This window comes from Pinus tabuliformis, chromosome 4_1, assembly GCF_031772625.1.
Source record: "Pinus tabuliformis cultivar Carrire ecotype Pingquan chromosome 4_1, CPIR1, whole genome shotgun sequence".
Taxonomy (NCBI): Eukaryota; Viridiplantae; Streptophyta; class Pinopsida; order Pinales; family Pinaceae; genus Pinus; species Pinus tabuliformis.
The window spans coordinates 485,941,996-485,950,877 of NC_142303.1; the positions used below are offsets into that span (position 1 = coordinate 485,941,996).

The window sequence follows — 8,882 nt, forward strand, 5'->3', positions numbered from 1 at the left end:
CTGCACAGTAGGAGAAGTTACTCAGGGCGCAAAAGAAGGCCATGCTTGAAACCACTTACCTGGAAAATGCATCTTGTGAAACCGTTCACAAGTAGCAGATGGCCACTAAATGAAAGTAGTGCATGGCCATTACATGGAGATGGCCGTGTGGTGTGGTCTATGGCGAATAAGACAACCTATATATAAGATATAAAATTATTCTAGTTACAGTTACAGCATAGAAATAAAAATATAAAATACTTGATAATTAATTTAGGAAGTACGATCGATTTAAGAATACGGAAACCAAAAACTACATTAGTTGATGGTACTTAGTTTCAGCCAGATTTCTTTTAAAATGTTCAAAACAAAAGCAGTGACACCGTGAAAATAATTGAAATTATTGGCAGCGACGGCGGAACGAAAAGTAAAATAAGAGAGTGCATGATAACTGTTTTATTATAGGAAGGATTTAGATAGCGACCTATGAGAATGAGAATAGCACAGCATCAGATTCTCTTGCTCAGAGAATCACATTTTATTGAAACATAGATAGAGAAGATATGAGATATTAGAATCATGCAGACGCTGAATGCGTATATAACTAGACGTTGGGGTGCAGACGTTGAGTATATAACTAGAAGCTGTACTGCTCGTAGCGGATGAAACAGTCAGTTAGCTGAACTCGAGCACCGATGGCGTTGCCGCAAATGTTCCAGATGCGGCCCCCAAGGTTTTTAAGGCAGGCGGTGCAATCAGACTGAGAGATTCCCTGATTGCAAACCCCACGCCCATAGGCGCTGGGTGAGCCTGCGCGCGATGCTTTGTAGTCGTAACCGCTGAAGGCAGTGTTTCCCTCTAGATCTACGAGGAGGGATCCGAGAGTACTATAAAAGGAACTTCCGCTTGGGATCTTCTGCGTGTTACACGCAGACGATACGAAGTTTGTGTTGGGAGTGCCTACAGCACTGCCCACAACCAGTGCAGCTACTACCATTACTGCCAATGCAAAAGCAAATGAGTACCTCATCTCGAATGATATATATAACCTCTACAATGGGAAATGAAAAGGGAAAGGCTGGGTGGAATGGTATATAACCTCTAATAAACTCCTACAATGGGAAATGTGATTATCAATGTGTTGAGGCAGCCTCCATTTATAGGCCTCCCTGTGGGTAGAGTTATGGATAACTCATGTGTGTTGGACGTCGGTAGATGGTCCCGAAATGCACGACTCATTCTAGCCGGCTGGCCGCCTGTCCTGACTAGACTGTTGTCCCCATCATGAGTGGAGTGGGCGCAAATTGTAATCCATGTGGGTCACACACGACGACCACCGCATCATCCACCCTCAAGTCGACACACCTTAACATAGGCAAAATAACATAACACCGTGTGAGTGATGAGTGAACATAAGAAAAGTAATTCAAGATCATGTGGCACGTTATTTAATAAAACTAATGGGTTGATAGGCGTCCTATTTCCATCTTTTCAGAATTTATTAAAAAATTAAGTGGTTGGTTGGGATGTAGAGTATTTTTTTCAAAACACAAAAAACATTTTCAGTTAATTTTTTGGAGAAAGTACATATTCTAGAGAATGGATTTTCTCACTATTCCTATATTTAAAACTTATATGCTTATATTACAAGCAATCTTCTATAAAATTGGAACGTATCCTATATAAAAATATAGATTCTCGCTACTATGAATAGTCTAAAATCATGACAAGAACGAATGTGTTCTTTGCAAATATCTAGAGTAAAAAAACTCGAAGTTGATCTTGTGTTGATCACGCCTAGAACTCTATTTTTCCTATAGCTTTTGCAGTGTCCCATATCTTTGTATATGGATCTCTTTGATCTTCGCAACACTTTTTTAGCACTCGGGGAATCACTTGTAAGATCCTCCCTCACTCCCCCTTGCTGCCCATATGTAATATGAAAAGGTGAAGGTGTAAAATATCTAAAACAAGTTGGATCTAATGATTCTCCTCTTTCATGATGACAGTCTTGTTGATGATTCTCCTTTTTCACGTTGCTCCTAACATTTCTTGTTATGCTTGTAGATGCTTCTGCACTAGATCCACTCCTTTTTAATTCATCTCTAGCAAAATTTGCTTCAGCTTTTAGTGCTTCACATTTTTCTTTAATCCCCTTCATCTGATTGTTCGCTTCCTCTTGAGTTCTCCTTGCCTCCTCTAGTTGGGTTTTCAAATGAGAAATTTCTTCCTTGAAAACATTCTCCCTTTCTTCAAGAATTTGAAGCATTTTCTTCAAAACTCTATTTTCAAGTGAGAGCCTTTGTACTATATCCAATGTTGAGTTTGATCTTCAATTGTTCTCTCCTTTTCTCCGTCATTTCTACTAACTTTTTCTCCAAAAGGATTACCTCCACTTCTATCTGAAAGATTTATCTAAATCAATCGGTTATCATCTTCAAACCCACCAATCTCAAGAGTATCATAATCATTACATGTGCAAGGACAACTTGGTAATTTTTCACCATTCTTAACAAACAAGAAGAGGAGTTCTTCTAAATTTGAAACTTCTCTGACTTGTTTGCTACTATTTTTCGTTTGAGACATCTTCTTCTTGTTCTTGTCCACGGTCCACAATCTCTTCATACAAACACTTGTAGCCACATCTTTTCCATTTCATACTAGACTCACAATAGCAACATGCTCATGTATATCAAACATTGAATACATGCCCTCCAACGCAATCTTTGCAATACAAACTCAATCAATACACCAGGCCACACAATCAATCTTCTCATCAAAATCAAACCCTGAAGTAACATACAATAAAAATCTCAACATCCAATGAAGCTATAGCAATAAACTCTCCAATGGAACCTCTGTAATCACAAACACATCAGCAATCTGAACTCTACTACATCAGCTCTAACAACACTCTCATCTCTATATCAACAATAATTGACATCAAACAAACTACAGCACAAGCATTTTAGGCACATAGATGCACAATAGCCCCATCATCCTCTAACATATGCTCAAGATATGAGCTTTGATCTATACTCTATCTCTGCAATATTGTTGCTCACATTGTTTGCATTGTTCTTTAGTGTGGATATTATCCTTTTTGATTGATTTCAAAGGGAGCGGGGGGGGGGGGGGGGGAGTATTGTGCTTATCTCCAAAGGTGAGGTTTAGGTTGACAATCAATTCCAAAGGGGGAGCATGTTGGTATTGTAATGTTTCCATTAATGTCAACTAGCCCTTAGTAGTGTTTAACCTTGCAATATTTTTTCAAACTCTTGTATTGGTCTAATGTGTGGTTTCCTATGAGTGCCATAGTGTCTCATGGTTGCATGTTATGTCGTCAAGTTGAGTTGGAAATATGGTGGAAGAAGGCTACATGAATAAGGGTTAAGTTACGATAACATAGGTAAACAAGCATGCATAGTGCATTATAACATGGGTTGAGCTTCTCTAGGGTGTGGTATAATGCACTTCCAGAAGGAAAAAGGAGTGCTACTCCCTGCAGGTGGAGTTTCCTAGATTATGTATTTATTCCACTTAATTGAAGGAGCATATACTTTCGTTTTGCACGTAGTAAATGGGTGAAGTTTTCTAGAAGAGGGTTCAAGTTGATAATATCTCTCATCCAATGAATATCATGGAGGACTGGGGCAAGGAGAAGAAATATCAAAGTACTGAAACAATCAAGAGTGTGTAATCAAAGATGATTAGCTCTCCATTACTACAATTGAAATTATTACTTTAATAATTCTAGTAAATTATATATTCAAGATTACATTGAGGAGTGGACGTTGGTTGGATGTATTGTTAGTGTGTGAGAAGAGAAGTGTATGCAACTGGAGCAAACTATTAAACAACACTCCGATCTCTATATCAACAAAAACTATGAACTCTACTACATCAGCTGTAACAACACTCTGAACTCTATATCAACAATATTTGAGGTCAAACAAACTACACCACAAGCATGTTAGGCACAAGGATGCACAATAGCTGCATCATCCTCTAACATATGCTCTAGATATGAGCTTTGATCTATACTCTATCTCTGCAATATTGTTTCTCACATTGTTGGCATTGTTCTTTAGTGTGGATATTATCCTTTTCCATTGATGTCAAAGGGACGGAGAGTATTTTTCTTATCTACAAAGGTGAGGTTTAGGTTGACAATCAATTTCAAAGGGGGAGCACATTGATATTGTAATGTTTCCATTGACGTCAACTAGTCCTTATTAGTGTCTAACCTTGCAATAATGTTTCAAACTCTTGTATTGGTCCAATGTGTGGTTTCATATGAGTGTCACAGTGTCTCCTGGTTGCATGTTATGTCGTGAAGTTGAGCTCAGAATATGGTGGAAGAAGGCTGCAGGAATAAGGGTTTAGTTAGGGTAACAAAGGTAAACAAGCATACATAGTGCATTATAACATAGGTTGAGCTTCTCTAGGGTGTGGTATAATGCACTTCCATAATGAAAGAGGAGTGCTACTCCATGTAGGTGAAGTTTCCTAGATTTTGTATTTATTCCACTTAATTGCATGGGCATATACTTTGGTTTTTCACTTAGTAATGGGTTGAAAAGTGTGAGGACGTTTTCTAGAAGAGGGTTCAAGTTAATAAGATCTCTCATCCAATGAATATTATGGAGGACTGGGGCAAGGAGGAGAAATATCAAAGTACCCAAACAATCAAGAGTGTGTAATCAAGGATGATTAACTCTCCATTACTACAATTGAAATTATTACTTTAATAATTCAAGTAAGTTATATATTCGAGATTACATTGAGGAGTGGAGGTTGGTTGGATGTATTGTTAGTGTGTGAGAAGAGAAGTGTATGCAAATGGAGCAAACTATGTAGATTTCCTGAAGACTTGCAGAGAAAAAACACAAGTTGTAGAAGGTAGCTGAAGAATATTTCAGTTGGCATATTGAGAAAAGAGCAAGGAGATGGAGAAAATAAATTTATGAAGATATATATAGTGTATTTTGTTATTGTTGATGTGTTTATCATATTATCATCTGCAATGCTTTTCTTAATCATATTTACCATTTTGTAGAGGACCGATGTGTTATTTTTGAGTTGTGTAGTTATCGTTAGAGTCCATGCTATGCAAAAAAATCCCTCTTGCGGACAAGAGTGATCTCCCTAGACCTGGGAGAAATCTAGTAACAAACAACAAGGAACTGCTACATTTCTCTAGATTATGATTGACTGAAACAAAAACTATGATAGATGTCACTTATCGTTTAATAAAAATGCCAGATGAAGTCCCTTTTAGAGCTTTCGACCATCCACTTCTCCTTGATATTTTAGAGATCTTCCCATTGCTTCCCACATCTTCTTTGTGATGTCCTGAAGGAGATCTACATACACAAAGAAACATACACAAGATCAAAGCATCCAATATATAACATAAGAAATAAATGAACTAATTAAATCAATCATATATCATAAATTGATCAATATGAAATCATAATCTATGTGGGTGATCAAGCAATCCCACAAATTATATCAACAAAGACATAATTGAGAATGAACAGTTTCTTTTATATTAATAAAATGGAGAATAAACTTACAGCCTTGAAGCCTTGATGTTGCAAGTCCCTTCCAAAAATCTCCAACACTCTCCTTGAATGAATAGCATTCCAACCTTGTTTCTACAGCGTAAGCCTACTTCCAATCGTCCTTCTAAATCCTCAGTACTGTTGTACCTTTATAGGCCAAGAGTGGAACGCTTGGGATCCATCTGCCAAGGGATGAGATCCACTAATGGTGAGATAGGGCTTCCACAGAGAGAGGTAGTAGCTCCATGATGGGATGGATCAAAGCTGAATAGGCATTCATTCGAAGCTGGTTAGTTGGAAAATATATGACTAACAATGCTTCTAGACTTTATCTTTTATTTTTACATTCATTAAGTCATGTGCGTATGCCACAGTGTAAGATAGAGCACATTTATGTGCAATTCCTAAGGGAGCTTTTTGTGTCTTGGGATCAACGAATAGGTTTTTGAGCCTTGGGATCGGGAATTTCATTTTCTTTTGGACAGTTTGGATTCTAGCCTTGCAAGGGCTTTCTTTATAACACATTGATGGATATCGAAAGATCCAAACCAATGGTCATTTTCCTAATGCAACAAAATGAAATGTAAAAAATTGCCTCCTAAAGTGTAATGTCCGAAGATATTTTGATGACTAGAGTGCTTGCAGATTGCAGTTGGAGACCTGGAACAATCTCTCAAATGTTACAATGCAATATACAATCATCGTTCAGGTAGGAATTCCCATACCCAGAACATAAATGTCTCAAAGCACCAGAGCATAAATACATATGAGGATCCGTGTCAACAAAAGACATAGTATGGATGCAACCATCAGTGAATCTATGTTTACAATAATGAATATTTAATAACTCCATGTAGCTTGGATGGATGAAACTAGATCCAGGGTTTTGATCTCCATCTATCGATCTGTAGTGTGAATCTAACCATGCAAGTGAATGTCTCATAGTTGAAGATGGTAGAAACCACTTGATTACTAGTCAATGATGTGAACTATTAACAAGCGTGAGAGAAACCATCAATAATGAAAACAACTCTCCAGGTACTTCCAGTACAATCTATGAAGTGCAAATAGATGTCTTGGAGATAAAATCATTTGATCGAAGGTCAATGATGAGAACTTGTCATCGAAGGTGAGAAACCTACCATTAAGGCATGCAAGCTCCAAGGTACTGAAGGTTTCTAGATCAATTTATTAGATAGTGATTTGAGGTTGATAGAAAGTGCACTCGTTGCAGGAGGACCAATGACACGAAAATTATGTAAAGTTTTGAAGAATAGAAGTTTGGAGTAATCTAGGACTGTCTCATGGATGGTCGACGTGATTGAAGATTATCAATGGAAAAGTAATTTGAATTGAGTTTGGACTTCTCTTGAACATATTGGCGACACGAAATTCTTAATTTCCACCATTTGAATCAAAATAAAATACCCAAAAACCAACTGAAGACTTTCAATAAGGTATGGTCAGTTAGGAGACAAATGGATTTCCCAACCCAGACACAAAAAGTGATGGAGTGTCATGTTCAAGAGCAACATACTACCTTTTATAAAACAAAAACAAAGACTCTCTCTCACTTTCCCCCACCATTACTGGTAAGTACCTCTTTGTTTTTTACAAGCTTGAGGAGGATAACATATGCTTGTTGTTGGGCAGCGGATTCCCCCATGGTATGTTTTTGGGGCTTGAAGCCTGAATTTTGGTCAAAGTGTAATGTAAAGACCCCACAAAATGTCGGTGCAGAGTGCAAGAGTCTAGGGTTGTCCGCCCTAAGATAATGTAATTCAATGTATGGTATGTCGCCCTACCCATGGTCCACAGACCATGGGGTTGTATAAATAGAGCGAGGCTCTAAGTGTAAAGTCAGTCTTAGTTTTGACAAGTAACAGATAGATGTGAAGGCATGGTTAGGAGATAGATGTGAATCTGAAGTGTATTGGGTCGTAGTAGTAGGTAAAGGCTCTGTAGCTGAGTGTGTAGAGGCCTAGTAGAGTCCGTAACTGAGTGCGCGAACCCCTGCAACTGAGTGCACAGGGTGGAGTCGGGTCTGTAATTGAACTTGAGTATTAATAAAGATAATATTGATTTAGAATATTGTGCATTTGCTTGTAGATCTGTATATCTATGTTCTATTTATTCTTTATGCATTTATATTATTTTTAAGTACGCACACTATCTGAAAGTTGAACAAGTAATAAGAATATTGGGACCGCACAAACTAAGTGAAGCACTAATATATAGTAAGGATCGGATCGGATCGGAATAATATGAAGGTGCGCACGGGTTTCGAAGAATAGGAAGCTACGCGGAGCAGCGCAGTGCGCAGATTAGGATCGTGAACTCCAGAACACTCATCAAGACATCCCTAGGGTATGAAAACCTGGTTTCAGCACCCTCCCATACTACTCTAAGTGAGACCTCAGTCTGCGCTCTGCGGATTGTTGCCGAAAGAGCCAGTAGTAAGGGATTTACTTGGCTAAACTCACTGCTGAAACCTGGGCCAGGCCCCATGTAGCCAACACTTGTCCTATAAGCTCATCCTTCGGATGAGTCCTTCGAAGTATTTTTAATGAAGCATAGGAAGGAGTGGTTCAGTCTCGTCATGCTTAACAAGTCCTGCACTATTTATATTTTACGAGTCATGTGAAGGGGTAACTCAATGTCGTTTTCATGTTTAAATAGTTTGAAAAGAGACACAAAAAAACTTGTTCAATTTCTTTCAACATAAAATTTTAACAAGCCCGAAGAAAGTGAATCTCAGTGTTTTTCTGTTTTAGGGAGTCGAGAGAAAAACATATGTAAACTCCACAGTGTCCTTTTTTGTAAATTTAGTCCTCAAGCTCAAAAAAAGGGTAAAATATGCAAGGAGAGAACTCTATTGACCATTTTTAGTCATTGTATAATTTTTTGTAAATAGTCTCGTTCAGTCTGGAAAAGGGGTAAAGTTATATCTTAATAGACAAATGTTCTCATTTACTTTTACGAGTTCATAATAGTCAAGTACTCGATCACCTTTTCATGTTTCGGAAGTCTGAAAAAGGCATAAATAGAATTCTTGATTTTTCTTTTTTGTAAAGTTTTTAACGAGTTCGAAAAAACTGATAAAAATTTACTCATATCACTGACTTTCAATTTAATTAACGAGTAGGAAAAGACAAAAAGAACTCAAAATGTTTTGTTTTTTTTATGAACGTGAAAATATAGCAAAAGAAGTTCCATATTTTCATGATTTTAAGGAGTCTTGAAAATTAATAATCGAAATGGAGATGAGGTAGTTTTCATTTTATACAAGGTTGAAACAATAAAAGCTATGCTTGAGAGTGGTTTCATTTTTACATA

At 37.5% G+C, this 8,882-nt stretch overlaps 1 pseudogene; it reads right to left on the bottom strand.

Moving 5' to 3' along the window:
- Positions 1 to 356: 356 nt before the first annotated feature.
- On the bottom strand, positions 357 to 1,116 carry LOC149176619 (antifungal protein ginkbilobin-like protein pseudogene; annotated as a pseudogene).
- Positions 1,117 to 8,882: the final 7,766 nt, after the last annotated feature.